This window comes from Martes martes, assembly GCF_963455335.1.
Source record: "Martes martes genome assembly, chromosome: 3".
Classification (NCBI taxonomy): Eukaryota; Metazoa; Chordata; class Mammalia; order Carnivora; family Mustelidae; genus Martes; species Martes martes.
The window spans coordinates 110,960,101-110,983,459 of record NC_137890.1 but is presented as its reverse complement, the minus strand read 5'-3'; the positions used below and the strand labels follow the sequence as shown (position 1 = coordinate 110,983,459).

Below are 23,359 nucleotides of genomic sequence, written 5' to 3'. Positions count from 1 at the left end.
GTGAAGATGATCATCTGGGGGGTCGGTTGTCATCACTTTTGTCATCAGAGAACCTTGCGTTTCATTGTCTCTGCCACAAGTATTAGAATTCAGCTTATTTCAAAATAAGCCAGCCAGGTTCTTAAAAAGAGCAGTCCCTCTGATCATGGACTTCATTTCCATGACTCTCCACTGGTCACTTTCACCCAAGAACTTTAACTTCCCACCCATCTATTATTTGAATGGTTGGGGATTGAGGGTTGGGGTGGAGCTTACTCAAAGAGATTTGAATATGTAGTTTGATAGGATTATTATAAAATAGACACATGGAAACAAGGAGATTCTGATGGATCACAAAGTGTAGTCCCCCAACTGGTGCTATCTACGTCCCCTGGGAGCCTGTTAAAATGCAAATTCCCAGGCCCTGCCCCTGGCCTTCTGAACAGAAACTCTGGGGATGGGCCCAAGTAATCTCTGCTTTCAAGGTTCTCCAGAGGATTCTGATGCCTGCTACAATTTGAGAGCTACCAACTCAAACCATTCGCACCTACCACCATGACTTTCCATTGCTCAGGAAACACTCAAGAATACTTAGTTTACTCCTTGTCTCTTGAAGCTCATGGTGCCAGACACATGATCTCCTGTGTCCCTCTGAGCCATGCCTCATAGAATTGATAAAATCAAGCACTCTCTGCTCACGGCCAGGTGAAAGGATGCCAAATCTGTTGAGATAAAAAAAATAAGAATAGGGTGAAGTCTAAAGTTCACTGCAGCAGATACCTTTATATCTTGTCATCACAGACAAAGAGAAGGCAGAGGAACTGAAGCAGACCCTGCCCCTCAGTTTGGTGGGAAGGAGTTGAAATGAACCTGGCACACTGATTTCAATTGTATTAAAATTTTAAAAATTCATAAAAAATACTTAGTCTAGGCATTAAATAATATCCCAAAGAGTGACTCAGACCTGCACAAACTGAGTCTTAGCAAGCAGATATTCTGGAATGTTTGACTGACTGTAGTTTATCCAAGAAACAGGACTCAATCAAACTCCTTCAAGCAACTTCCTTTTACCTTCTTTATCATTCTCAGTTGTTCCCTCCAATGTAGCTAACAGCACTCCAGTGAGACAGCTGGTTCTTGGTATCTGAGGAAAGAAATGACACCTGATTCTTAAACTAACTCTGCTGGGTAACTGTCTTGTAAATACACACACACACACACACACACACACACACACACAGCACCTATTCAGTTGCTAAAAGAAATTCCAAGTGTGCAGTCATAGCTGAACTATATGTCAGTCACCCAGTTGCTCAATGAACCAAATCTCAGCAACCTCAACATGTATTCAATTCAGGCAGATGTGATATTCTTAGCTTCACAACCACAACATCTACCTGCTTTCAGTTTTGATCCTAGAAATATTTCTGTGTCAGCCATCACCAGTTTCAAGATGAGAACTTACATAAGTTAGTGATGAGGGAATTCGCTTAGAAAAAGGGGGGGGGGGGAGAGCTAGTACTTGGGTGCATTGATTCCCAGTGTTGGTGGCTAAAATCCATGGAATTGCTGTGGATCCATGTTTTATTAAAACAAAAGCAGATATTGTAGATCATTTTGTAGGTCATGGTTTGCATGAATTGCTCTAGTCACATGTAGAGACAAAGACCTTTTCTCTACTACCCAACCCCTGTATATTTGTTGATTCCTATTAAATTTCCCAGTTGTCAAAAAGAAAAGACAATAGTATTATGACTAGAGTCATAAATTAAGGATGATATTATCACAGAATACTGAGATGAAGAATATAGAAGACACTCCAAGAAATACGAAAAAACAACTGAGTCATCACTTGGTTATATATGGGGACTGTGCACCTAAGAAAAACATTAGTGAGGGGCACCTGGGTGGCTCAGTCAGTTAAGCATGAGCCTCTTGATTTCAGCTCAGGCCATGATCTAGGGGTCATGGGATCCACCCTGTGTGGGGTTCCATATTCAACAGGGAATCTGCTTGAGATTCTCTCTCTCCCTTTCCCTCTCTCCTCCCCCGACCGCTTTCTCTCTGTCCACCCCTCCCCCCCACCACCCAGCTTGTTAAGGTAAATAAATCTTAAAAAAAAAAAAGAAAAAAGAAAAACTATAGTGAAAAATTAAAACAATGTTGCAAAGGTGTTACTTAGATTACCCTAACATATTCTAGAATGTCATTCACTCTTTTTTTTTTTTTAAGATTTTATTTATTTATTTGATGGCAGAGATCACAAGCAGGGAGAGAGGTGGGCAGAGAGAGAGAGGAAGGGAAGCAGGCTCCCTGCCGAGCAGAGAACCCAATGCGGGGCTCGATCCCAGGACCCTGGGATCATGACCTGAGCCAAAGGCAGAGGCTTTAACCCACTGAGCCACCCAGGCGCCCCTAGAATGTCATTCATTCTTATGTGAATTTTGTCTTCTGCCCAATCAGACAAGACTCCCTATATTACCAAAAAAAAAAAAAGAAAGAAAGAAACTCACAGAAATATTGATCTTATTCCTCAATATCAATATTATGAAAAAATTCTACTTTGATTTAAATATCGTCATAATTGTAATACTATTTCACAATTACATCAGACATGATTACTGAGGCCTTCATATGCTTATAGTACATTGTTAATTTTAATAATTATTATGAACTTATGAGGAGAACAAAACAAAGATTATTCTCCCCGTTCAAAATATCAACATGTGAGTCAGAGATGTTAAATTTAATCAAGACCACATAACTAAGCCACATGGAGCTGAAGTGAATTCCAGATCTAGCACTTTTTCTTTTATGTAACACACACTTGACTGCTATCCCCAAATATCCTACAGGATGGTAGAAGAAATCTTTGTTCAGTAATTTAATGTTGCTTTACTCTATCCTGATTATGGGCTTTTTTTTTTTTAAACCATAATGACAAATGTTGTCTTAAACACTATATTCACTGACTGATATGAGAACTCACCTTCTGAAGACCCAGGCCCATTCCACACTTTGCAATGTTTCTTATCATGCTAATGTAAAATGTTGTGGGTAGCAACAGCAGGGAGGATAGAGAAACATTCATCACATGAAGAAATGGCACATATTGATTTTTCTTGCCATTTTAAGAGACAGGTAATACAATTTCATTGCCTATTCAATATGAAAATTGAACTTAATGGAGTTATGGTTTATGATTTGGCCATTGTGTCATGCTTCCCTTCCAACAATCTCCTCTCCATCTCAGAACATCTCTCAACCCACAACACTAGGTAACCAGATAGCTAGGTCTACCCATTTAGGACCAAATGCCATTGGTTCTGCAGAACATGAAACACAGCATATCAAAGAAATGATGAATAGAGACCAGTCTCTACAAGGTATTCACCTCAAGTAACCATGCCTGGAGAGCGCTGGAGTGCATGCCTACAAGGGTCGTCCCCCCGTAGCACAAAAGAAAGGGCCACACTGCCCCAGAAAATACGGCTAGCAATGTGAAGGTCATGGTAATTTGAGAATTTATTAGTTGTGGCAGGTTTTCTTCCAGAAAAGGCATAGTCTTAAAAGGCAGAAAGGTGTTAGGTTTGTGCTTCACTTTTTGGCTTTCTTCCATGAAACCAGTTGCTAGTGTTGGGAGACAGTTTTCTGCAGGTCTCTCATTTTCTGTATATATTGCAAACAGAAACACTGACTTCTTTTATCCCATATTATCTGTGCAAGGATATTTGTATAGTGGGCACTCATGGAAGATAGAGATATTATCCCCAGCCCAGGTAATGGACCAGCAAGCTTGTTTCCCAGTATGAAACTTGCAGATTCTCCAAGAGCAGGATTCTCCCCCATAACACAACTTAACTATACCTGTGGGGGTCACCTGGCTCCCTTAGTGTCACTCAGTAAGAAGGGAGGTATAGGCAGGGCACCTGGGTGGCTCAGTGGGTTAAGGCCTCTGCCTTCGGCTCGGGTCGTGATCCCAGGGTCCTGGGATCGAGCCCCGCATCGGGCTCTCTGCCCAGCAGAGAGCCTGCTTCCTTTCCTCTCTCTCTGTCTGCTTCTATGCCAACTTGTGATCTCTGTCTGTCAAATGGATGAATAAAATCTTTAAAAAAAAAAAAAAAAAGAAGGGAGGTATAGGTGACCAAATATGCTGATGTTTACACTGTTTGCTGAGTTGTAAGTAATAAAGTCCTTTGTCTCTGATCGAAATCTGTCTTGCTGACTTGGCCTTAAAATGCCCAGGTAAAAATAATGGTTATAAGAATTGTGGTCCTTTATATTCAGTTTGTCTTAGATGAGTTTGCTAAATTACAGGTTTGTGGTGTTAGTCACACTTCCCTGCTACAGAAATTAGTACTGTCTTTTACTGTTGGTCTTCGGTATTGTTGGCCTAAAAAAGGAAAAAAAAATGATGAAAGCAAAACTTTCATTCAATACTAAAAAATAAAAAATACTAAGAAATAATTTACATGTTTGCCTGTGAGGACAAATCAGGTTAAAATAAATTTCGATTTACAATAGCCAAATTACAGAAAGGGCCCAAATGTCCATCAACTGATGAATGGATAAAGAAGATAAAGACAATGGAATATTATTCAGCCATGAAAAAAGAATGAAATTGTGCCATTTGCAACAATGTGGATGAAGCTTATGAGTATAATACTAAGTGAAATAAGTCAGTCAGAGAAAGAAAATACCATATGATCTCACTCATATTATGGAATTTAAGAAACAAAACACGAACATGGGGGAAAAAAGAGTCAAACCAAGAAACAGACTCTTAACTACATAGAACAAACTGAGGGTTGCTGGATGGGAGGTGGGTGGGGGAATGGGTTAAATAGATGATGGAGAACACTTGTCCTGATGAGCACCAGGTATTGTATGTAAGTGATGAATCACTAAATTCTACACCTGAATCTCATATTATACCGTATGTTAACTAGCTGTAATTTAAATAAAAACTTGGAAAAAATAAATTTTGTACATAAGTTACTCTGACAGACCTTGACCTCCTATAAAGCACATGCGCACACACACACACACACACACACACACACACAAATTTCTAGAAGTTCCTAAGGGATCTCTTTTTTTTGTATTCCATCACTTTGATGTCTACCAGGCTCTGCCTTATTCTGTCTCTGACTGTCTCTCTTACCACGCTGACTGTTTAGCTCCCCCAACTCTCTCCTGATTCAAGACAGTAGTTTTTGCTAGGGTTGCCCTTTATTCCACAAGACACAACAATCCCCACCAGTATCCACAATTCAAGAGCCAATTGCTAGGGGCCAAGTTCCCTAGGATGATCTCATACCACAGCGACCATGGCTGCTTCTTATCCTATACCCTAAGTGGCATAGTCCTTTGTGCTGTGAAGTCTGTAAGGGAGAATGGTCTTCCCCTTCTGTGGTATGCTCAGTGCTAATCCAGTGTCACTTGGGCAGCAGAAGTCTTTCTAGACATATTCAAGACTGGATTTAAATAGGAACCACCATGCAAGATCTTTCTTCTCATCCTCAGAGGCTTTTGAGTCAAGTTCACCATCCATACAGCCTTCTGTTCTCTCATAGGATTTTGTCTGTCTCACGTATCTTGGACCCTCCTTACAAATACTTTTGCGGAGCCAATTTTCCAATGGACCATACATGTCTGGACCCCCGTGGGGGTTTGCCCCAGGCATCTGCACCTTCTTCAAGGTTGGCTTCACCTTCTTCAAGTTTGGCTCAAGAGTCATCTGGTTAGGGAGACCTTTCCTAACTACCCATTTAAAAACGTTAACATCTACTCCCCCTCAAGCTATCCCCTTCCCTCCCTTATTTCACTAATTACTTCCAAATGTATTATAAGATGGATTTCTTGTGTTATTATTGTCTTCTCCTACAGGAACGTAAGTTCCAAGAGGGCAAGAGTTTTTAATCTCTTTAGCTCACTGATATGCTTAGAATGGGGCCCAGCACCTAGTTGGTCCTCAATAAATATTTAAAGAATGAATGACTGAATCCTAGATGCAGGCCACACATGTGATATACTCTTCTCACATAAATTCCATTGGCCATATTTCCACTCAACCTAACATCCAATTAGATTTTGGCTGAAAAGCTGGTTGTGAATAGTGATGCAAAGAAGATATGCCCCACAGGAAGGACCAAGTAGTTGAATAAATAATGATGATCCAGTCTCTTCTTCTTGTCTTTGCCCTTTGAAATGAGGACAGAAAATACAAAAACCTTTAAGCCTGCCCCTTCTGTTCTTTGTAATGATTAGCCACTTTTAAGTCCATACAGTTCTTATAGCCAATAATATAACTCTTTTAATCCCTTTCTTTTTCTGTTGCCACTTAAAATTCCTTCAGAAATGAATTATAACTATTGAAACTTTAATGTAATTCGAGATTTGCAGTTAAATGTCATAATAAGCAAGGACAGATTTTGTCTGTGTGTTAACCATGGGGGAAATTAGCGAGAATTTGCCCATTTATTATGTAGGAGTAACAAATCAAAATGCAAAAGAAAGTCTTGATTTGGGTTTCACAAATCTATGAGGCAATACTGATGGACAGGTAAATCGCTACAAATTTTCAGAAAAGCATTTGGAATACTTCAAATTCTTTTAAAATATTTATATATTTGAATGTATCCATTATACTTTTAAATATATATGTAGAAGGATGTTCATGGAAATGTTATTTATAATGAATAAAAAATTCAAGCAACCTAAACTTTCAATAATAGGGAATATTTAAATAAGTTACATTCTTATTATTCTGTATAGTAGAATATTATTTAATCACTTAAAATTGTGATTTTTAAAGATCATCTAAGAAACTGTTCTCACAAGGTAACACTAAAATCTAAAAGCTACATATGGGGATGCCTGGGTGGCTCAGTCGATTAAGTGTCTGCCTTCGGCTCAGGTCAGGATCCCAGGGTCTTGGGATCAAGTCCCGATCAGGATCCTTGCTCAGCAGGGATCCTGCTTCTCCCTCTGCCTGCTCTGTCTGCCGCTCTCCCTGCTTGTGCTCTCTCTCTCTTTCTCTGACAAATAAATAAATAAAATCTTTAAAAAAAATAAAATAAAAGCTAGATATTCATGATAAGGGCCACTTTTCAAATGATAAAAACATATCCAGAGAAAAAATGAGAATGAAATCTGCAAATATGTTAATAATAATTATTTCTGTCTTCATCCATTAAGGCTGCTGTAATAAAACACCAAAATCATAAAAGGGCAAGTCCAGGAGTTATCAAGTGTTTTATACTACTCTGTTTTTAAGGAATCTGTATGCTTAGAACTTGGTGTTCTGAATATATGCAGTTATATTCCTCAGATACACTTAAAAAAAAAAAACACTCTCGTTTTTTAATCTACTATTTTGTTAACAGATAATATCCTCAAGTTAAGAAATAAAGAATGTTCCTAAAATAATGTCTCTTCCCCAGAGGTACCCTTTGGAAGGTAGCAGTCAGTAACGCAATCAGATATCTAGGGTTGTTTCAGCTGTCTGCCAAAATATCGCTCATGACTAGTAAAGTATGCTGAAAAACACCATTACATCAATGACAAAAAGAGCACAATTGTTCTTATTTCTGGAATTCTTCTGATGTGAGTCAATTCACTGGGTGGGATTTCATTGGAAAATGGCTTTAGGAATGTTTTAAATGAAGGGAGGACAGAACCAAGCTTTCAAACACAGACATAATGGAAAATCATAGAGTCAGACATCACTCCGCAGACAATGACAGAGATCAAACTCAGAGTAAAATCTATAGCTACAAAAACTCCAATTTTCTGTGCAATTTTGATTTTTATGAATTTAACATTGTTTCTTCTTGACAGCCCAAATAAAAACGTTTCACCCTCCATATACAAGAATATAATTATGTAACTTTGCTTTTCATTCCAGATCTGGAAATGGTCAGATTAAAGGCAGAGAGAGAAGATGAGATTATTTTAAATACTGTTTTCTTATTTGCCCCCAAATCCAAAAGGCACTTAAGAATTGCATGATTTGGAGATGCAGAAATAATCTCTAACAGAAAAGGACTTTCTGACATATTTTTAAATATCTTTAGACTCCTAGAACTTTAAACCCAAACAGAATATGCCATCATCAAGGAGGGCCCCCTGCCTGGGCTGATGATACACAAACTCTCTCCTGTAACTCCCTCCAGATAGAGACGAGGTGGTCCAGTCTATGAGTCTTGGGTACTGCCTGCTAAAGTCAGTTCTTCGCTTGAGCTTTTCTTATTTTATATGTTTGGTTTGTCTTTCTTTTATATGTTTTGGTTTGTCTTTAAACTACAGGGCTGTCTTTTATCTGTCTCAATATTCCCCCAACAGGAATCATCTAGACCTTCATCCACAGTGAACACTCTCTATTTATTTAATTCCAGATAGGTTCTACATGTTTGTTTGTTTGTTTGTTTGTTTGTTTTAATTAAGAAGATGAGCTTTCCATGTCTATATAAACATGTTCCCTATTACCCAGGGTTAGGACTAGAACGATACTTATTCAATAAATCTAATAAATACGTGAACCGTTAATACAGTAACACTTAACGATAACATATTGTTTAGTGATTTAAAAAACTTTTGGTTTTCCATGAAAGGAAATCTTGCTCAGATACCAAACGAACAACACTGAAACTCTTCTGGTTGAAGTAAATGGCGAGGGCTACGTGGAAAACACGGACTAGCAGGTAAGGAGAGGTAGAGGCAGAGAGGAACTGAAGCCCAACCAGTTGGCTGTCTCCCCACTATCTACAGAGACCACTGGGAATTTAGAGCCACCTCCCAATACTGCTTCAAAGCCACTAGTTTAGTCTGTTGTGTAAAATATTTTAGTCAAAAAAAATCTCTGCTTCTTCCCTCTGCCAATTTAGTGTCAGAAATTGAATCCTGTGTTTTCAAATTCTATTATAAATATATGTTGAATAAATGAATTGACCAAGTGAATGAATATTTATAACCAAACTGAACAAAATCCTTGTTATTGTTATGATATTTGCTCTAGTTGACTTGAATGGAATAAGAAAATCTAAATGTAATTAGAATTAGATAAATGAACAAAGTGAAAATTAACTAAGACTGAATGCCAATATCTGAAATTTTTTAAAATTTATGCTATAAAGTAAAAATTTGTACACATGACATTCTTTCCCATCTAAGGTAGTGAACTGGATTCTGGGACATACGTATGTTTCTGTTGCCCTGAATCCATGCCTCCCTCTTTTGATAACAACTGCTTAGTTTTTACCCCTTTTGGGAACTATTCTTTCCTTATACATCCAGATGTAGAAATTTGTCCATCAGAATGTTCCATGTACTCCCTACCCACTCACCACACACCCAGTCAAGGTGTGGACACATAAACCAACAGGATCCTCCAACCCTGAAATATGTAGCTTTCCTGGATGATAAGATATAGGGGCAATGAATGGAGCTGCATTGTCCACTATGGAGCTATATTTGGTTCTTTTACTTGAATCTCTGCAACTACGCTGGTGTAAAACATTCTGAGCCCTGGGAATGCCTGGATGATTCTGTTGTTCAATTGTCTGCTTTTGGCTCAGGTCATGATCCCAGGGTCCTGGGATGGAGTCCTACATCGGGCTCCTTGCTCAGCAGGGAGCCTGCTTCTCCCTCTGCCTGCAGCTCCCCTGCTTCCTGCTCGTGTGCTCACTCACTCTCTCTTTCTCTATCAAATAATAAAATCTTTTTAAAAATTAATAATAAATAAAAAATAAAACATTCTGAGCCTGATTGTTTGGCCTCTTCTTTTCTTCTGCATCATGTCTTTCCAATACATCCTTAATTTAGTTATATATAGATTTATTTTTGTTTGTATATAAGTTAGCCAGAGTCCAGTTCTGAAACCCAAGAACACTAAGGGAGATAAGTACCCTAAGCACTGATAACACAGACAGAAATTAACTTAAAGAAGCTTAGATCAAACAAGTCATGCTTACATGCCACAGTAAAACAGATCCCAAAATCTTAGCTTGGTGTACTAGAATACATCTCAATAGTATTACATCTTTTGAAAATGATGTGTATAGTATCCTATAAGACCCAGTCATATGCCAACAGAAGACCACAGGTCTGAGATCAGGAAAGCAATTCTCTGTAGTTTGGGGCAAGTCATAGAAATTTTTTGAATCTCCATTTCCTCATATCTGTAAAAGGATGAAGTTAAAGGAGAAGATCTAAAAACCTCTTCTAATCATGACAACCTATGAATTTTTAAGTTTACAAATATATAATATACACCAACTGTGGGTTTTGTTTTCCAGTCCTGAGTAGGTACACTGAAGGAGTCTCTGCTGTCTTCCTTCAAGGCGACATTTAAATTTAACACCAGACCCACCCAGGATCAGCCTATACTGTGTGTGACTTCCCTCCAGAGTTTTGTAGAATCTCTTTTTGTGATGGAAATCAGTGCTACCCTCTGTACTCAAATTTTCCCTTTTCCGTTCTTTTTCTGCGGTTGGAAAAAAGATGAGTTATAATTAAAATCAAGAAAATACTGAAAGGATAAGTACAATGTATCCTGTTTTTATAAAAGGTCATTCTTGCAAGCTATCAAAGCTCTTTGCAAACAAATACCTAATTGATGGTCACAGCCTGCTCTGTAGGAATAAAACACTACACCCGGTTTACAGATGAAGAAACTAAAGAGGGAGTCAACTGTATTTCAGTTGACCATCTCAAATCTGAAACAAGAAATTCAGAGCACATCCATTTTAGAACACTGTGTGTCAGAGTGCCAAATTAGCTCAGTTAGCTGTAGATTATTTTAATGTTGACCTAGAAATATGTGTAATACATTTATAATGAAAACAAAGTGAAAGACATATTCAAACAGCTAAGAGTCAATCCTAAAACAAATAGCTATTACAGTGGTTTTCCGAATAAGTTCTTTGGTGACTAGTTGATGACTTCTGTGAAACTCACATGTAAGTGTGGCAAGTCTAATTTACTGTGCAATTACAGAAAACCGGAATAGAGTCTTCACTTAAGACCAAGTTATACATACTAATAAACCAAAGCTGATAAGTGATGATCCAAACAACAACTTTATGTCACACATTTAAACTAGAAACATACTTCCCAGCATCACCACTACGTGTTTCCCAAAACAGCATCCTTAGCTAGACTGGCCCAGAATAAAAGAGGACGCTTACATGCCTCACTCATTAGATAATGCCTATTTAACAGGCCATCATCCACTCTTATTTATTCAAAAAATAATTATCCCATGTGCCAGGCTCTGTGCTGTTCACTTCATCAAATTACTCATCCATGAATCTCTAAAACTCATTCTCTCAACTTGGAGAACCTAGGGAGCCTAGGAGAATGTCAATCAACACAAGAACTAGAAGCCTTTTCCTAACTTCAGGGTAAACCTTCATGCATTTTTCCTTTAATTATTCGGTGAAAAGAGTGAATTTCCCCAGGATTGTCGTCTGTCACTGGTGACAGACTCCTATGAAAAGTGCCCATGTCATACAGGACCTAAATGGCCAGGAGACCTGCTAAAGTCCCTGTGATGATGTTCCAAATGCCATTGGACTTCCAGATATCACACAGAAGACACAAAATTCATGGGTTCCCACCAATAGGGAAACACTTCCCAGCCCTGAACACAAGAGACAAATACAGGCCACCCCTTCAAGTGTACACAGGAAAGGGAAAGGAGTATTTTTCAGCACGTGCCATTCATCAGGCACTAAATGAGTTCCTTTTAACCCCATCATTTTAATCTTCCATGGTTCCTTGTTCAGTGAGAGCTTGCCTGCCCACCTATCAAAAAAATGAAACCTCTGAATAATATACCATATATATGCTTTCTATTTGTTTCTCTCTAGAATGTAAACTCCCAATGGCATAAAAACAGATTCTTGGAAAATAGACTGCTAGTCTGGTCATAATCTTCTTCCCTCCTCGCTCTGAACCAATTGAAAAATGGAGAACACTCCTATCCAAGGCAAAATGGAAACTCTACCCCTTCCCTCAACAACCCTGCATGAAACTCACCCAGTGATGACAAGCAGGAGACCTGGAAAACGGTAGCGCTTTCCCACATAGAGGAAAAGGTGAGAACATGGTATACCTACAGGGGTAGTGCTATGAAATGGAAGTAAGACACTTTAGGACCTCACTGCTCCCAGTGTGATCCTTGGACCAGCAACATCAATCCGTGGAAGATTCTTAGAAATGCAAAGTTAGGTCCCCACTCTTGACCGACTGACCTGAAATCAGTATTTTTCATAAGACATCCAGGCGAGCCATAAACCATTAGAAATTTCACTAAAACTTATGAAATAAACCTTAGAATTATTAACCCCACCACAGACACCCAGGCCAATGGTTATTAGACTTGTCATTTAGCAATCTGACAAATAAATCCCTCTTCCTTCCAATTAGTTGCCAATAATATGAAGAAACAGGACAGCTTCCTCATTCTGAATTCTTCCGAGAGAGGACAGAAGTAACAGTTTTAAAATACGAATTTGTCTGTTACTAATTAAAGTCAGTGGGAACTTGGGGAGAGAGACAAAATGAATCTCTGCCTCCACTCTTAATTTCTCTTATCTTCTTTCCTCATCTGTACAAAAGGAATAATAACACCTGCTATATGGGCCATTGTTAAACTTGAATAATACATATCAAAGTCTTTAGTAAATATAAAATGTTGTTTCTTTAAGTTGTTCTTATCACACAAGGAAACTGACAAATCATTGTTGGATCCCAGACAATTTTACAAATATTTTTCTATTTCTGTGCTGATCAAAAATGTGCAGCAATGATGTTTGCCTGCAAATCAAATGAAAAAAAAAATTAATGTGTTAATACTTAACTGTCCAGTTTCTATGAGATAAAAATGAGAAGCTGAGAAAGAAAAGTTTAAAGATTGGTTACTGTATTTTGAAAAGCAAGCACAATTTAGATGTATTTAGAACATTTTTTTTCAAAGCTAAGAAAATATGTGTACATACATGTTTTCTTAACTTTGAAAATTCAAAACCAATGTCCATCTCACTCTGCCTGCAACTTATCAAATGATGTAAAGTAGAAATTGTTGTCTTGAAATATGCCCTCAACAAAACAGCCAGTTACCTTTATTTAATTAGCAGGTAATGAAACTATTTTGTCTATTTATACAGATGCATACATTTTAACTTGTCATTTGTTTCAAACTGATTAAACAACATATTCATATTTCAAAGATTATGAAGCTTTTCCTTGGGATTGTCTTTTTATCTTTAAAAAAAAAAAAACAATGCTAACAGTTTCCTTTTTCTTATATTCAAACAACTATTTACTACCACTTCTTGATGTGGGCTTTCAAAATACAAAGAAGGTCTGGCAAGTTTTCAATGTCCTTTTTTAAACCTGTTCTTAAGCGCTTGTATAAAAGCATAAAGAGTACTTCTTTCAAGAATTGATAATGTCCCATGTTCAGTATTTGTATATTAAGGACTGTCAGTTACATTTATGGTATTCATTCATTTGAATCTGTCCTATTAATCCGCATGCAACTGATTTCAGGGAAACAGAGTGATCAGAAGAAGTCAAAGTTAACATAACAATTCCTTTTCTACAAAAAAAAAGCCTAAGACATTATGGGTCCAAATTTCAAAGCAAGTTACTGTATTTGCAAGTTTTAAGTCACACTTGGCAGTTTTTCCAAACACAGTGGTCAGGAACTGAAAAAAATAAACATGTGTTTCCAGGATTTTCTTTTCACATGCCTCACAAAAAGCAATGTTACAACTATGTTTTCACTCCCTTTGAAAAGGTCTCTTTAAGGAAGAAGGCTTTGCTGATTTGTGTTATTTTAAGGTAGATTTTACAAAATAACATTAAGAGGCAAGATAAATATTACTTTTGTTGTATAAATGGAAGTTTAACTTCCCCAAAGGGATTTCTTGAAAAATCTGATCTATTATTATGCAGATATTTTGTACTTTAAATCTCATACTTAAATTCAGAATACTTAGTACGTTCCATCTTCCAGTTACCTTAAACAAAGGGAAAATAAAGGAATCGAACTACATACAGTTCTTAGCAAGTGAAAAGCCATTCCCATTTTGCTGAAAGACTAACTAAGGCAAAGTAAATTTGTTGCTTTCCTGAGGCTTAACAAAGTAGCCGCAGAAGGATGAAAATTCACAGGTGTGGTTCTTATTCAAGACAGAGGAAACAATCAATCATAGAAGATTTCTGCAGTCCATAAAGGCCTCCAAACCCAAAAATATCTCCATTACTGGTAGACCAGGTGGCCTAAATCTCCACTCTGACCTTCCCACCCTATGGAAAGTGTTGCCTTGAAAATTCTAACCTATTAAAATGTAAATATATTTTGTTGAAATAACAATACCAACCATCAAGTCATTAGGAAGAATTTATTTCCCAGTTTCCCAACTAAGATCTGGACTATAGAAAATGGGATCCAGAACAGAAAGTGAGTTCAGTGGAGAATAAAAGATGAAAAGTGTTCAGTGTAGAATCCTCCTAAGGAATTCTGTAAACTACTGGAGACCTTGAGCTGCTGTGAACAGTGAGTATGGCCCTGGTACCTGGATGAGGAAGGAGAAAATGAAAGAACTCCTCTGATAGGATGGGTAGTATTAGGAATGTTTGCAGGGGAAAGGATGATTGGAAAGAATTACAAAACACAAGAGGAAAGAGATGTTCCAGCAATTGCACTCTTTGCTACTTACCCAACAGAGCTGAAAACTTATGTCCACACAAAAAAACTGCACAAGGATCTTTACAGCATCTTTAATCTGAAATGCCAAACTTGGAAGCAACCAAGATGGCCTTTGGTAGGTAAAGAGATAAAGTGTGATACATCCAAATAATAGACTGTCACGTGATGCCAGAAAGAAATGAGCTACTAAGCCATAAAAGACATGGAGAAAACTAAAATGCATAATACTAAATGAAAGAAGCCAATCCGAAAGGATACATACTGTAAGATTCCAAGTATATGACATTCGGGAAAAGGAAAAACTATGGGAACAGTAAGAAGATCGGTGGTTGCCACAGGTCAGAGGAGAGGGAAAGATGAATTGGCAAAGCACAGAGGACTTTAAGGGTAGCAAAACTACTCTGTACACTATCCTGGTGGATACATGTCATTATACAACTGTCCAAAACCACAGAATGTACCACACCAAGAGTGAACCCTAGTGTAAACTATGGATTTGAGATGATAATAATGTGTCACTGTAGGTTAACTGGTTGTAACAAATGTCCTCTCGAGTACAGGATTTCGAAGTGGACAAGGCCATGATGGTGTAGGGGAAAGAACTTTATGGGACCTCTCTCTACTTTCCACTCAATTTTGCTGTAAATATAAAATTGCCCTTAAAAAATAAATTCTATTTTTTAAAGCCACTGTTTAACACCTCTTCTAGGACAGTCTTTCTTAATCTTTACTTTGTTTTTCATTTGTTTGCTTTTGATCTTTGTTATTGTTGTTTTTAAAAGGGCTCCCTTGAGACTCCAATGATAGCCATATATTCTCTTCCCAGCAAAAATAAAAGCACTTCCACACATTCTAACAACGCAATGCATACAATGGCAGGTGTTCACAAATTCTCTGAAATTCATCCATAAAACTAATACTCGCTAATTTTATGTACTTATACTAAGTACCAGCCACTTTGTTAAGCACTGTGTCACGCTGTATCACATTTTGCCCTGGCAACAACCTTATGACCGATCCTACTTTCTTATAAGAGAGTTTAATTGAAGAACGTTTCTTAACACCTGCTGAGTGGTCGAGCTGGAACTCCATACCTGGACTGACCCCAAGGGCTTGTTTCTAACCATTCCCTACAAGCAAGTCTGGCTCTTGCAGATCATGGACCCCCAGCTAAGAAGCTCTCATCTAACAATGGGTCTATTTGCCTGTTCCCAAGCTCCTATTCTTCCGTCAGTAAAATAGCTACCTAGGCCAGCATATGTAGGTTATACAGAGCTGGACCTCCATTGGAATAGAAGGTAATTATTTGCTGCTGATCCAACTTCCACAATTAGCCTCACCCCCACTGATCCTGCCACTTACCAGGCCATAGGTGATGGACAATAGCAATGTTTCTCTGTGTTTACCTGAGAGCAGAGGATGTGGATCATTGCCACGGAAATAAAGGCTGATTCAGCTCAATGTGAGGCTCAGGGTTGGTGGCTGATAAAGAATATTCTATAATCAGTAGAGATTCATGCTAGCTAACACGCAAACCACATATATTAGTAGACATTTGCAAACTCTGACTACATTGGGTCAACGTGGTAGTGAATAAATGAAATAGGACAAAAGAAATCCAAACCCCTTAATATGGAACAGAAACAGCCCTCACAACTCCTTTTGACCCCAACTTTCTGGCTCTGAGGTATGGGGTCTTTCTCTTAGGCGAAACCAACAGAGCTCTCCTATTGATGTCTCAGAAGGACCGCAGGTACAAGGTGCATAAAACAGAATACACCATTTCCCCTTCTGGGTATGTTTCTAATTCTTGTTTTAAAATCACTGTCAACCCAGTCAAAAAGCCAGAAAAACAAGAGTCATTCTGAGAGGCTTCTTCTCTCTCATCTCTATTTTTCAAGTTTGCCTATGTCCTAGTGATTCAACCATCAAAATATCTCTATAGGTCTCCTGTTATTTGCCAGGAGTATTACAATAGCCTCCCAATTGACTTAACCTCATCTCCAAATCTCTTTTCAACACTGTCAAATGAGCTATTCATTCTAAAATATGAATCTATTATTCAATTACTCAAAATTTTCAGTTGTTTCCTCATTTCTTTTCGATGGCATTCAAATTCTTCAATATGTCACAATGGACCCTAATTCCCACAAATATCCATTCTGGGTTCTACCCACACCAAACCATGGGCACCATTTTGTTCTTAGTACATTTTCACAGAGAATTTGCCTACCTATAACACACACCACCCACAAAATTCTGTCTTCTCTCCTGCACCCAGCCAGGGCACCTCACCAAATTCATTATAACTTACATAACTCCAACTTCTTCAAGATTCAATTCAAGTCTCATCCACTCTTGGAAGTCTTTGAAAATCTAACCTGGGTCAGGAGATCACGTACTAATGGCACCAACTGGGGAGAGAGAGGGGGAGGGCACCAAAAAACTAAGAAAAAATCTGAAATTCTTTGAACGCTTTTTTGAAGGCAATAAATATTTATCCCAGGCAAAATCAAAACTTTGCTGGTCTTCATTGCATTGGCTATAGTTCAACATTATTTTTATTTAATTACAAAACATTTACAACATAATCTTTTCAGTGGCATACCCTGGGTATCCCTTCTTAGTGCACCTGTATGTAAGATAAAATCTGTAATTGTTTTTCTTGAATATCACCCCAACTGGAATATGAGTTCTCCTGAAGAGGAACTGTGGCTCTTCTTGTTTATACACGATGGTCACCGTGATGCTGGCCAAATACTAGGAGCTCAATAAATGCTTATATACAAAAGGAAAAAGGAGGGAGCAGGGGAGGATGGATGGGAAGAAGGGAGGGAAAGAACAAAGAGGGAGGAAAGATGGATGTTTCTTCTAGCCTAATATCTAGTACTTATAACTTTGACATTGAATTCTCAATGTCCCTTTTATCCTGATAGCTTTGTTAGCAACATATAGAAAGGCAGCTTTGAACTTGGGCAACCCTGAAGTCAAGTAAAATCAGTTCTTGTCACGCCCAGCCTTCTCTAAGGATGAGTTGATTGTTCTGCAGCCTAACGTAGAACGGCTTTTAATGTGAATCCAGTCACAACTTGGAGTTCCTACAGGATCTATAACTGGTCACTATGAACCACCTTCCCTGACCTGTCTGCTTCCTAATGTATACCTCAAGAAACTTCCTGGACCACCAGTCTCGGGTACGAACAAGCAGATCCCAAAGGCTGGGCAGCTCTACATACCAACTTTCAGAAGACTCTTTTTTTTTTTTTTTTTAAGATTTTATTTATTTATTTGACACAGAGAGAGAGATCACAAGTAGGCAGAGAGGCAGGCAGAGGGAAAGGGGGAAGCAGGCTGACTGCTGAGCAGAGAGCCCGATGCAGGGCTCGATCCCAGGACCCCAGGATCATGACCTGAGCCGAAGGCAGAGGCTTTAACCCACTGAGCCACCCAGGCGCCCCTCAGAAGACTCTAAATCCGAGATAATCCAATAAATGGTTCTAACTGCAGTATGTTCTGCTCACACCAAACCTATGGGCAATGGCCTGCCCCTTTTACCCCATGCGCACAATGACAAAAGGCTACAAATTCAATAGGTCATGGGGCCCTTTTTTTCCCATTTAAAAAATAATAAAAGGCTAAACTGAGACATATGCTAAATGAGGACCAAACTATTTTGAAAAGTTATAATGAATTCTTATGACAGGAATTATATTATGCATAATATAAACATCTGTATTTAAGGAAGATAATGGTTTAGCTCCAGGAAATAATAGCTACGCAGTGATGACTTAAGCAAATGTTTTACAATTAATGGAAATAAAAATTACATATTATTACAGTTAAGGGATGTTGGGAAAATGGGACAGGAGGTAACTCATACCAATGGATTCTGATGCAAGAGAGAGTTAAAGTTTCTATAAAACAAACTCTCCCCCAAAGAGGGAAACTGCAACAAGATCAAACTTCTCGAGTTCAAATATGTTAAATTTTACTACTTAAGTCCCATTTCATATGTAGTTACAGAATAACCATGTCTACCTTCTACAGAGTCAATCTGCCTCTTAAAATGAGATATTTAAAGGCAGACTGTTGGCCTGGTGTCTTGGATGGCAGATCACAGAATTCCAAAGCCCTTAAGACGCTGTAGCACTAGTTCTTACTAAGTCATAATTAACTTCATTGGGAGTTACATGATAGCAACTTAGAACAGAATTTGGCTGAACATTTTTAGTATTCTTCCACTTGGTAATTACTACTTCAGTGGGAATCTCAAGTAAGAAACAGAGGGCAGAATTTGGCCCACATAGAGAAGCACATCAAGTAACTGGCCCAATTTATAATGCCAATAACAGAGTGCATTAAAATCTCCCATGAAGCATCCCCATTAGCTCATTGATTTTATCATGAATGTAAATTCCACCAAAATGACTACTCAGATCCTTTACCAAGTCTCCATGAAGGGCAGCGTGTAGGGCAGAATATGGTGAGGCAATGGCTCCATATACCCGCTAACCACGCTAGGAGGGCAATTATGTACAAGCTAAGTAAAGAGTTGGATGTTGTTTGGCGGTTTAACCACATAATAAATTCTTATTGATGCAAGAAAAAGGAGCCATCACATCTCTAGTCTGGGCATTAAATATCTGAAGAATAAGATTTGGGCCACTGAGACTTGGACTTGTGTTTCAAAATGAAAACCCAATACTAGGTTCAGAAGGATAGCTATAATGATAGTTATACATTAGAAAACTTCATATTATACAATATGTAATTTTTCACTACCATTAATTGTGGAACATAACATGTCCTGAAACTCAATCATGATTCTTTTTCAAAAGTGTTTATATAGAGCATGACCTAATTTTTATTATAAAAATGGAGACCTTTTTTTTTTTTTTTTCTTCCTTGCCTGCTTTAAATTACAGTATTTACTTGGAAACTAATTTTAGGGTATTATCCATTTGACATTCGAGTTTAAAGGACACTCAAAAATCACAAACTGATGCAGAATATAGGAAGACTATATTTTTAAAACGTATTCTTGCCTTCACTATCTATGTTCCTCTCAGTGACTCACCTGAGGCCCTGAGGAAGATAACTAATTCATTTCCTGAGGGCCAGCCCACAATCCCCTTATTGTGGTATCTTGGCCAGACTTTCAATTGAAGGCCATTAAGACCACTTCCCCAACAGCCTAACCTCTTTTTTGTCATGGAGTCCTCATTCTCTTCTACCACCACCATACCCCCCAGCAGCCGCTACTTCTCACTGGTCACAACTTTGAGAAACAAAAGAAAAATCACCAATATGTCCTACCAAGTACGGCAGACTGCTCTCCCATTGGCCAGCCCACCCGTCAATGCGCCATGTTTGTTAACATTCAAAAAGACATTTGTGCAGAGAACAAATTGACAGAGCCCATGTTTATATCAGAAATCTCAGAAACGGCAAGAGATTTATTCGTGGAATCTTAACACCCATTCAGACTGTCATAAAACACAAAGGACCAGATTCAATAAAAACTCTGTCCAATTTCCACAACACAAAAGTCTGTGTGAGCCTTCAAAACAAAATCAATTTTTCCAGTTTTGCAAAGGGCTGTTCAGACTTCGGTAGCATGGAAGCCAGCTGGGGCATTTCCTTACTCATCCCCTAAATTAGTTTCAAAAGTAGTTTTGAGGACCACATTTGATCAGAAGAATTTGCATGCTTTTCTCCTCTCTCTCTCTCTTTCTCTTTCTCTCTCTTTCACATATTTCAGAGTACATCACATGGAGAACAAACAACAGAACTGCAGCATATGTCTCATGCAGTTAAAAGCTTTAAAACTGGCCCGTAAAACAGAATTCTTTGGTACACAGTGAAAAATATTTTTTGATTCCATAATCCATACTGCAGTAAAGTTGGGTATAATCATTTTTAAAAGTTGCTGTGTCCATGGACAGCTGTTCTTCATACATACTGGGAATGTTTCCTTTACATTCCTAAGGACATAAGAGTTTGACATCGAGCCAATACCTCTAGAAATGGTGAAAGCTAAACACACCCCATACTGATGCTTTTACTCTTCCAACAAACTTTCTCCCACAACTAAAATGTTAAAACTTTTACCCCACAGCCCACATTCTGAGATTAGTCCAATAACGAATGTTCTGTCCAAGTAAAATACATTTTGTCATAGCTTGAAAATGTTACCTTTCACAGAAGTATAGTATTTCTGACCAGCAGGGAACATATGTCAACATTATCTATTATTACCCAATGTCAGGACCAAAAAGGGAAGGTGGGTGGTGGATGTTAATAACGACTTAAGCGATTTCTAAAAGAGGCATTTGAGAAGTACAAAGCCAGAAGTTTCAAATGTTTTGTCTTATTTTCGCTGTGTCAGCAACCTGCCCCCCCCACCCCCCCACCAGAACAAACCTAATGCTGCCTCCGACCCAACGCCTAGTTCTCTTTTCAATTTTAGCCAACGCTTTGCTAAGCTGGAAAGTTTGAAAAATACCCTAGAAAACTTCTCCACCAGAAATGAAAAACAAAAACATATGACCAGCAATGATGAAAGCAACTCCCACTCGCTAAGAAAAAGATTTTCAATCACAGAAGCACACGGCTTTTGGATTTGAAAATTTATTTTCATTTTTCAAGCTACTTGTCTGGTGTTTAGATTTGGGGTTTGGGTTTTTTGTTTGACATCAGAGGAGCTGGGGGAAATGCTGGTTGGGAGTGCAATTGTATTTAAGCAATTTTCTCAAAGGTAAGCAGAAAGTGTTCTCCTCATGCAACAAGGCTTCAGAGAGACAACGCCCATAGCCAGTTGAATATGGGTTTTCCATGTAGGAGGAGCTGAAAGTCACATTCCACAAGAGTCCAGAGAAGAAACTGTGTCTCCTATCCCTGCTAAAGTTGGATCAAGAAGTGACAATACTATATTGTGAACTTGTGGCTCACCGTGCCCTTATCTTGGGCAGCCAAAACCATGATCTGAAAAATGTACTTGGAGCCACCACGATTGGGAACAATCATTTTCTTCTTCTCTTTTGGGGCCATGTGGTTCTACCCAGTGTTTCTCAAGGAAAAGAGGCTTCTCACCTCACTTACATGAGCTTCTTGGGGGAAACCTCACTTTGGGTCACAGAGAAAGGTGTATGTCTTTGTTCGAGCCTAGAACAGGAAGTATGTGGGTAACATGTCCCCTGAATCCTGGAGACTTGTACACTTTCCCTCAGGGGTATAGTATCCGGTTTCTAGTCCTATTGAAAAGTAGGTTGTCATTCACTCATCTGTTTGGTTGGTATTAAATACAAATCTTTCTCTTTGAAGAAACCATTCAAGAGAGATAACAAAATAAAAGCATCTAAATAAATCCCTCATGCTTAGAGGCTCTTAAAACCATAGGAAACTCAACTCAGAGCACGTGTCACAAGACTGTGGAGGAAGGTGGCAATGCTTACGGTTTTGACTCTTGGAGGAAGTTATCCTCATTTGTTCTTCCTCATCTCATTCAGATTCTGAGGACAGAAATCATAGAACTATGGTTCCTTCTTGATAGTGTATCACTGAGGCAAAAGGAAATCTTAATCTTATTACTTAAGTATTCCATTTTGCTTATCAGACAGTATTTTAGTTGCTAAATGGCAGGAGTCCATATCCATCCCAAACCTGAATGATGGATCTAAAACAGTCAAAATATAAAGTATTTTCTGCTGCTGCTGTTGCTGCTGTGATGTGATGTTGACCAGTTCATCACACAGAGGAGAATCCTCTGAGGCAATCCTCCCAGTGCTGTAGGAGACATTTCCTCCACGCATCAGTCCTCACTCACCCACTCCTCCTGGGACCATGTTTATCACACAGCCCATAGGGTTCGTGGTTTGTTTGAATTTATGGGAGAGGGTAAAGTTAATTGACTACCTCTCATTTAAAACATGGATTCTGCGAAGCTCCACCTAAGTTAACAAATCACAGAACATGTTGGACTTACATAAACTGTGCCCTTTGGAAGAATCTTTAAATGTTGAGATGGGGGTGGGTGCCTTAAAAGTTCAACCTCCTTATTTTTAAAGATGAGAATTGGTGCCAAGAAACCATGAGCAACTTGCTATGTCACACAGCCTAGTGGGCACCCTGATTCCACTCCATTTTAGCATGACATCACAGGGAAATAAGTTAATAGAGTTGGATCCTGGTATCCAGGATCCTGGCCCCCCGGAGGTGAGGAGAATTAGGTAGCAGGTTGGAAAAAGTGTAGGGGACCTTCCGGAGAGCTATCCCTAGATAACAATGCTGTTTACATGAGCTTCTTCATCTATGAATTGGGTATTTTTCTATAAGTGTGTTATCTTTCAATTAAAAAAGGAAGGAAAGGAAGAGAAAAATAATTAAATCATTATATTTATATGTATAATTTTTAGTAAAAACCTCTACTTACAAAATTTAAGATAAAATAAAAGACTATATACAGAGACTGTTGACTTAAGTTATCATTCCATCCCCAACACTGGAAAATAAGAATAAAGAACTCCAATAAGGAAAACACATGTCTTCAAAATAATAATTTTCATTTGAAATGTACTAATCACCTTACACAATATTCTATTTCATTTCCCTTGATGTTCAAAACAATCTGTTCTCAAAGAAGAAAACTTGTGTCATCAT

General features: G+C 38.3%; 1 pseudogene across 1 annotated transcript; it reads left to right on the top strand.

The window, feature by feature from the left end:
* Window positions 1–637: 637 nt before the first annotated feature.
* On the top strand, window positions 638–847 carry LOC308340074 (large ribosomal subunit protein eL38-like; annotated as a pseudogene). Its single transcript has one exon. The product of its transcript is annotated as a large ribosomal subunit protein eL38-like (transcript).
* The last annotated feature ends 22,512 nt before the right edge of the window (window positions 848–23,359 follow it).